The sequence below is a fragment of the Bubalus bubalis genome, chromosome 1 (assembly GCF_019923935.1).
Source record: "Bubalus bubalis isolate 160015118507 breed Murrah chromosome 1, NDDB_SH_1, whole genome shotgun sequence".
Taxonomy (NCBI): domain Eukaryota; kingdom Metazoa; phylum Chordata; class Mammalia; order Artiodactyla; family Bovidae; genus Bubalus; species Bubalus bubalis.
Genome location: NC_059157.1, coordinates 120,670,587 through 120,680,255, shown reverse-complemented (window position 1 = coordinate 120,680,255; position 9,669 = coordinate 120,670,587).

Genomic DNA, 9,669 nt, shown 5'->3' with positions numbered 1-9,669 from the left:
GTTGCTTCCCTGGTGGCTCAGATGGTAAAGATTCTGCCTGCAGTGCAGGAGACCCGGGTTTGATCCCTGGATCAGGAAGGTCCCCTGGAGGAGGGCATGGCAACTCACTCCAGTATTCTTGCCTAGAGAATCCCCATGGACAGAGGAGCCTGGCAGGCTACAGTCCACTGGGTCACAAAGAGTTGGACACAACTGAGTGACTAAGCACAAAGCACGCATACTTGATTAGAGCTTCCCTGGTGGCTCAGCTGGTAAAGAATCCGCCTGAAATACAGGAGTCTAGGGTTAGATCCTCGGGTCAGGAAGATCCCCTGGAGAAGGGAATGGCTACCCACTCCAGTATTCTTGCCTGGATAACTCCATGAACATGGAGCTTGGTAGACTACAGCCCATGGGGTTGCAAAGAGTCAGGCATGACTGATAGACTAACACATTTTGAAACACACACACTTTCTTGATTATTCTATTTAGTTCTCTAAAATACATTTGTGCACTGTAAACAGAAATTCTAATGTTGTCTGATAGGGATTTTGATGTGTGTCTAGAACCACAGTATAAAGAGAAACACAGATTTTCAATATAGATAAGGACTAGTGAAGTGAAGTCGCTCAGTCGTGTCTGACTCTTTGCGACCCCATGGACTGTAGTCTGCCAGGCTCCTCTGTCCATGGGATTCTCCAGGCAAGAATACTGGAGTGGGTTGCCATTTCCTTCTCCAGGGGAACTTCCCGACCCAGGGATCGAACCCGAGTCTCCCTCATTGTAGGCAAATGCTTTACCATCTGAGCTACGAGGTACTATTATTAGACAATGAAATTAATCCCTGCTCTGCAAACTATCTCCATTTTACAATGGGGAAACAGGTATCGAGGAGAGTTAGCTTGTTGAAAATCCTATAGCAATCAGATTGAGGTGAGAATTTTTCTAGCTTTCTAGGTATTATCACCTACTAGTTTACCAAATACTGTATTCAGCACTCTAAGAGAAGACAATGGCACCCCACTCCAGTACTCTTGCCTGGAAAATCCCATGGATGGAGGAGCCTGGTAGGCTGCAGTCTATGGGGTCGCTAAGACTCAGACACGACTGAGCGACTTCACTTTCATTTTTCACTTTCATGCATTGGAGAAGGAAATGGCAACCCACTCCAGTGTTCTTGCCTGGAGAATCCCAGGGATGGGGGAGCCTGGTGGGCTGCCATCTATGGGGTCACACAGAGTCAGACACGACTGAAGTGACTTAGCATAGCATAGCATAGTATTAAGCACGCTAGGATACTGCTGAGATTAGAAAAGAAAGAGAGAGGGAGAGAGAGAGAATTTCTGAGGAAGAAAGAGGAGGGGGAGAAGAAAGGAGGGAGACAAAGACAGAGTGGAGACAGCTAGGCTATATTCTGTCAGCACTGAATTCAGAGCTCACTGGAATGGGGTTCCTGAGCCTGAGCCAGGGGAGGTTGTCACTTGGAGATCCACTGGAATTAACCAGTAATCATACTAGGAGAGAGTCCAAGATGGATGAACTGGCATTAATCTGTATAGTGATCATACCAGGTCTGACCCAATTTCCAGACTCCTACTGTTGGAAAATAAAGGACCTAGTTTCCTCAGGCTTTTCCTGAAAAGAGTTGGCTGGCACTCCAACAGAGGCAGAGAAAGTGAGCTGATTCCCAGGTGTATTCCTTTGATTTGCACTTCTAGTGTTCAGCAGGCTGTAAGTACTGGAACTCAGGACAACCTGATATGAATTTATGACTCTCCTTTTCTGATCACGGGGGAAAATTCAAGGGGGCCTATGAGCCTTGACGAGTCATGTTTCTGATGGAAATGATAAAGGTAAGGATGGATGAAATATAGAGAAGACCGGCTACATAGTAACACATGGAAACAAACACCACTGAAATACTTAGCTTCCTGGAATGGATACAGAGAACTCCTGCTTGTGACAGAGTCAATCCTTGTACATGTAGTAGAGGAAAATGCATGTATTACTTCTTACTCGGTTTCTGAAATGTAGTGCTGGGAAGAGAAGAAAATATCAGGGGTGACCTTTTTTTTTTTTTTTTTTTTTTTTTAAGAGGACGGAGTGCTCTGAGTGAAAGCAGGGATAAAGCTATTATAACTTAATTCTGTCCTAGGAATTGATGATCTGATCCGGAAAAGACAGAGTACGACACTAAGAGATATCTTATAGCCAGGACTGCACTGTCAGAGAAAAGTGAACTTCTTTCCAAGTAACAGTGAAGCCTGTCTTGGGATGTTCACTGTAAATAAAATGGTACTGGACAGGCAAGTAAAGCCAGTTTTCCATACAAGTCTAGGTATTTTACTGATGTCCTTGACATCCTTGGGGGCTACTATTTCAAGACAGCAGCCATACTTCCTGACCTCACTCAGATTCGAGTATCTTGTGTAGAAATAAGCACCCATTAAATAAGCATCTCTCTGGACCCAGACAGAGCTAACTGTCCTTGAATCAACTCCAGATATCTAGTGTGTCTAGTCATTCAGTCATGTCTGACTCTTTGCAACCCCACCAGCCTCCTCTGTCCATGAATTCTCCAACCAAGAATACTGGAGTGGGTTGCTATTTCTTACTCCAGGGTACCTTCCCAACTCAGGGATCAAACTGACATCTTCTGTGTCTCCTGCATTGGCAGGCGGGTTCTTACCATGACACCTGGGAAACCCCAGATATACAGTAAAGTAATTAATATAAATGGATTCCCTGGTGGCTCAGCGGCAAAGAATATGTCTGCCAATGCAGGAGACTCAGGTTCGATCCCTGGGTTGGGAAGATCCTCTGGAGAAGGAAATGGCAAATCACTCCATTATTCTTGCCTGGAAAATCCCATAGACAGAGGAGCCTGGAGGGCCACAGACCATGGAGTCGCAACAGAGTTGGACACAACTTAGTGGCTAAACAACAACAATATGAAATATAAGGCCAAGTGCCTTATCAAGAAATCTCTAATTATACCACACCAACTCTGAGATTAGACTGCTTCAGCAAATGGCAGGGATGCAGCAGTGGCTTGGCATCTACCAGCACCTGCATTTCAGATTGTCTAAGCTTCATCAAAGAGTGTCTTCTGCTCATAACACTTATGGATATTTACAACTTACAAGTTGTCTAGAAATCCAGATTCATTCAGCCTTGAATAGGTGCTTAATAAATATTAGCTATTTTTTTAGGAGTTTAGTAGTTTATCTCATCAACCTATACAGATGAAAATTACTTGTCTGTACTCCAAACCAATGACATCAAGATTTTGAAGGTTGGTGAGCCTAGATTTTGAGGGGGTGTGAGCCTAGATTGAGCTTTCCAAGTGGCTCAGTGGTAAAGAGTCTTTCTGCCAATGCAGGAGATGCAGGTTTGATCCCTGGGTTGGAAAGATACACAGGGAAGGAAAAGGCAACCTACTCCAGTGTTCTTGCCTGGGAAATCCCATGGACAGGGCAGTCTGGCGCTCTACAGTCTGTGGTGTCATAAAAGATTCAGACAAGACTTAGGGACTAAACAACAACATTATATCTACTGGCAGTTGTCCCTCTAAGACTGGGGAGCTTAAATTATTCTAATATGCAATCAAGATTAAAGAACCACTGAAGAGGTCCTTCAATAGAAACTGCATAGGTCCCCCCATTTCCTTAAATAAACAAGAAAGTCCTGAAAATGAAATCACTTTATGTATTCTGATTGATGATTTAATTGTTGGAATCCTTCACCTCGAATCCAGGTACATACATTTGACCAGAACTTAGATCTAGTTGTAGAGACAGTGGTTGGGAGAGGCAGGAAGAGGTGGGGAGATAACCACTCCAGTTCCTGCTTTTGGAACCAAGTTCCAGATAACTGTATAGTGTGCATCAGATAGGTGGATAACCACCTGCAAGTGCAAGGACATGTACACTGTGTTCTAACAGACAATAGTCTTTTTTTTTTTTTCCAGCCAGGTGAGAAATAGTTCTAACATTTTATGTTGGAGAACAGGATAGTCAAGCAGATCAAGATCATTCTAGTCCCTGATTTCATGCTTGGTTTGCACATGTGCTGAGATGTGCCGGTACAGGCTGAATGGGGTTGTACCTCAGTAAGACTTTTAAGGAAAGGTATTGTGATGGCTGTTTTCCTATTTAACCAGATATTCTGGACCAGTAGAATCTGTGATAGTAAATTCCAGGGTTACCTGATAGAGGAAAATAAACACTCAAAAACGTAGGGGAAAAAATGTAAACTATGGGACTTCCCTGGTGGTCCAGTGGTTAGGACTCTGCATTTCCACCGCTAGGAAATGCATTTCCACTCCGCATTTCCATGGGTTCAATCCCTGATAGGGGAAATAAAATCCTGTATGCTTTGCAGCATGGCTAATAATAGTAACAATAGTAAATCGATTATAGGCTTACTATGTGCCAAATACTATCCTAAGGGGTTATATTGATTACTTAACTTTTTAAAAAGTAACCTAGTTCAGAGCTAAGGCAGTCATCCAAGTTGTAAGATAATTTGAAAATGGACAGAAGGAGGAAAATGGTTATGCAAGTGTGTAAAAATGTGAGTGATAGAGACAAGCCAAAGCATTGACATATAATTCATATATTAAGGACCTCCTCTTACTGTGTTTTTGTGGGTGTCTCTGTGCTTCTCTGGGTCATGGACATATGTTTGAAGACAACAAATTAGAATGGAATGGCAAGGCTAATACATGAGTGTAATTGTAAGAGACAGAGTACAGTGATTAAGATATATTATCTTCCAGATAAGCTTGTCAAAAACAATTAGAAAAATAACAACAATATCAATAATATTTTAAATTCCCAAGAAATACAATTGTGAAAGCTGACGCTCAGAGAGTTCATGTAACTTCAAACAAAGTATATCTGCTCCTCTGAAGAAAAAAAAAAAAGCTGGAAGCTAGTGGAAAATCAGGAGAATTTTATGAAAGAAGATACACCAAATATTTGATGCACACCCAATTGCTAATACTAGGCAAAGGCAACCAAAAAACACTCTCAGGTTCTTAAAACCTCAGAGATTTATCAGATTTATCAGTTTATTAAAAACCTTTTAGAGTGTTACCAGAACACTCACTGCAAGATGACTTAGAGAAGAAAACACTGAATAGAAATTTGAAGAGATCTGGAAATTATTATTGAAACAAGTAAATATTTAAATTTTCAGAATAAAATCATGAAACTAGTGAGAAGCTATTGATTCTGATAAGTGTAATTAATGTAATTATTGGAGAGAATTATGATAAAATTAAATAAGATAGAGAATTTAAAATAGAGCAAAACCATGTACCTTCTGTAATAGCATATATTTCCTAAGATAAAGACTTTTCATCAGAATGATCAGTTTTAATATCTCACCCCAGGTGAGATGAGATAAAGTGAATTGTGTTTTATTCCTGAAAACAGTCTGATCTGATTACACAGAGTTAGGTATAATCACACTAAGTAGAGGATTGACAGCTAATCATTGAATGGAAACTTTGTAGTGTATCTGTGGACAATTCTGAGCTTGTAGCTTTGGAGTTAATGCTTCTCAATGATTTAATCAAGTTAGAATTAGTCTATTGACAAGCCTCCATCTCAATTTAAGTCATACAGATGAAAAGGTGAAAAAAATATTTAGGTGTTTTGACAGAAATGAACTGGAATATGAAAAAATATTTGATGAGGTCATCAAAAAATACATGCAGTCTTACTGTGATTGTTAGACTATCAAGAATGAGGGAATGTCTCTTCACTAGTTAAATTATATAAGGAACACCATGTTGTATTAAGCATTCCATATTAATAAAATTTGTTCTGAGTAAAACAGAATACTATAGAAGCAAAACATTTAAATCTCTGAAAATCTTTCACAAGTAGAGAATAGTTGAAGAATGTCACTCAGTCGTGTCCAGCTCTTTGCGACCCCATGGACTGGAGCCCACCAGGCTCCTCTGTCCATGAAATTCTCCGGGCAAGATTACTGGAGTGGGTTGCCGTTCCCTTCTCCAGGGGATCTTCTCAACCCAGGGATCAAATTCGTGTCTCCCACTTTGCAGGCAGATTCTTTACAGTCTGAGCCACCAGGAAAGCCCAGAGAAATGCCAATAACCTTCAAATATCTGTAGCCTTTCTTGTAGGTGGAGGATTAAATTAACATTGAGTAGCTCTGAGTGCCTGAGTGCTTATCTGCGCAGTTGCGGCTGACTCTTTAGGGACCCCAGGGATTGTAGCTCACCAGGTTGTTCTGTTCAAGGGATTTTTAGGCAAGAATACTGGCGTGGGTTGCCCTTTCCTTCTCCAGGGGATCTTTCCGACCCAGAGGTTGAACCTCCTGTGTCTCCTTACATTTGCAGTGGATTCTTTACCCACTGAGTCACTGGAATAGCCCTAGAGAGTGAATTTTAAAAGAATGGTAGACACTACAGAACAAGTTACTTCATATGAGAAAGAACTTTATAAAACCAGTACTGTCCCCAAAAGGAATACGATGCTTGAGAGAGTAATATATTTAATTATCATTCAGAGTGTTCAAACATAGGCTATAATCTGCACAGAGGATTCAAGAATGTTATGCATGGCTACCCCAGGTGATTCTGAAATAGCAAATAGTCCTGAATTTATGACCTAGACTGAGTATTGACAGATATTTTAAGATGAATTTTTTAATGGCCTCATCCAGTGTTTTTACAGAAACAGAAAACTAGATATGATAGAGACCTCTGGTTTACAATAGCCAAACTGCTTTTTCTAGTCCTCTGACAGTCATCTAAAAGCACTGGACATGCCAGGCACAGTGTGTGTGTGTGTGTGTGTGTGTGTGTGTGTGTGTGTGTGTGTACGTATGTGTGTGCACGTGTACTCAGTCATGTCCGACTCTTTGCGACCCCATGGACTGTATCCTATGAGGCTCTTCTGTCCATGGGATTCTCCACGCAAGAATACTGGAGTCATTTGCCATGCCCTCCTCCAGGGGATCTTCCCAACCCAAGGATCGAACCTGAGGCTCTTGTGTTTCCTGCATTGGCAGGAAGATTCTTTACCAGCAGAACCACCAGGGAAGCCAGTAACAGGTATATTGAGTTGTCAAATGGGCCACTTTTCTTTAAAATTGCAGCTCTTGTCTGCCTTCTTAGGGCAATAGGCAGCATGGCATTCTCATAATCTAAAATTGCAGCTGTTTTGTATCTTCCCCAGTGACCCACACAGTGCCTTTTGCATAGCAGACATTTAATAATGTTTTGGGAACTGAAGCTTCAGTTGCCTTTGTCTTCCCTATGGTTTATGGCTGCAGCTTTAATTCATTAGTACTTGCATTTCTCTGCCAGTTTTTAGAATAGCCAATGAGCTGTGATAGGATACACTTTCATTAACAGATAATGGAAAGTTTGCTACATAGCATGCATTTCCACATCTTCTTGCTAAATGGACTCTGAATTTCATTCAAATAGTCACCCCTCGTCTATGCAGACCTGTATCTTTGGACAAGTACATCCAACCTAAAAGTCTAGAGAAAGGCTCTGGTTGATTTAAACTAGTCGACATGTCTCAAATTCCAGGCCACAGTGGTTTATTGTAGGGGGACCCATGGCTTAAACTGGGCCAGTCAGATTCAAGGAGATGTTTCCTGGGGAATTGTAAGAGAGAATAGGTGATATAAATATTTCGTATCTTGCAACTTGTAAAAAGAATTCTGAACTCTGTGTGTGTGTTAGTCGCTCAGTCATATGCAACTCTTTCTGATCCCATGGTCTATAGCCTACCAGGCTCCTCTGTCCATGGAATTCTCCAGGCAAGAATACTGGAGTGGGTAGCCATTCCCTTCTCCAGGGGATCTTCTTGATCCAGGGGTCAAACCTGGGTGTCCTGTATTGCAGGCAGGTTCTTTACCAAATTCTTTATCTCTGAACTAGAAGAAGGAAGTTATAAACATGGAGTGGGCAGTTAAGAGAACTACAGACAAATTCAGCATTTGTGGTAATGATGTTGTGATCTCTAGACAAAGGACTAGTGTGGTTTGGGCCTTCTGCTGTGAGCAAGCAGAATTGTCCTAACAGATGCAAAGAGTACAGTGATGAAACATTGAAAAACTTTTAATTTTTATTTCTTTCAACTCAGTCCCCCCACATCTCCTCTGAACATTCATTCTTTGTTTCATTCACAAGGATTTCTGAGTTAAGTTGTGCTTTTTGTTTCTCTGTAACTTTTCTTCAAATTATTTCCTCTACTGGTGGGGCCCCTTGGTATCTTTCATTACTCAGTATCTATCCCCTTTTCAACCCCTGTCTTTCATCTAGGCTAGATTGTTGCAACATCAGTTGTACATAAAATCTTAATAACTATTGTAGTACTTACATTTGGGTATTACATTATTTATATGTCTGCCTTTCTTGGATTTTTTGAGACCATAATTTAGTTTATGATCCCTAAACTCAACTAAGGGTCTAGTTAGTAAATTATGAATAAATGAGTATGCTCTAAATGGATGTGCTCTAGTTCTTAATTCTCAAAAAGAAAATATTAGGTTTACCACAAGTAGCTTCTAACTTAGAAGGTAATTTCTACTTTTAACCACAGTGTTCAATAAAAATTTTGACTCATTTTCCATCCATAAATCCAGTTTTGATTTTTTTTTATGACACAGCACTTTTTCAGTGACATATTATAAGATGCATTTTAAAAGGAAAGAGACTTCCCAAATAAATTTAATGTTAGAAAAAAATGTGCAAGTATTTTCTCTGCATGCATACGCATCTCAAGATTTTAATTGCTTTTTACTTCAGGAAGGTTGTGATGTATAAACATTTTACAAATTCGATCTCAAAAAACCAATGATTTGAGTAATCTGTGTTTAATGTAAAAACAAAACATTAATTTGTTTGGTTTCTCATATAACGCGTTTATTAAACATTTCAGTCTCAATAATTTCTTAAGATGTTAACATTTAATGGAGCCTAAAACCCACTCTATTCATGGGAGTATATTTTGGACTTTTGAACAACTTTGAGAAAAAATTAATGCCACCGTCTTTAGGTTGTGCTTAGAGCAAAGACAAAAAACATCTACTCATTCTTTCCAACTAATAAAATGTCTAATGATGCAGTTTCTACTATGACATTATTTTAAATTTATTATCATCGTGTTAAATATATTTTTGCTTCTGTTACTGAAGCTCAATATATCATCTGTGAACATTAGTTATTTTCACTTAATTTAGATTTTAAATGTTGATTTTTAACTTGGGTTCCAGGAAAATTCCAGAAAAATGAATATCTGCATTTAGCACGTTTTTTCTTGCCCTCAAGTATAAATTTTCAATCTGATATGACTTACCAGGGTATCTGTCAGGAAGTACAATTCTTCAAAATCCCCTTTTAGAAATAAAAAATAGCTACTTCTGCATCAAAGAAGGGATTCAGAATTACTGACATTCTGAAGGAGTGTGTGCTTTGATTATTGTTTCCACCAGTTTCTTTTTTATTATAAAGTGGCAACTTATACTATCATTAGAAATATACACATATATATGTATATATATATAAAGTTTTGCATTCAAACCTCTTTATCTGTAATTACCTATGACAAAAGAACACAAATCAAATAAAAACTCTATAGAATATATCCTTAGTTCAGAAGCATATGTGTATATACACATATATACTTGTAGAACAAT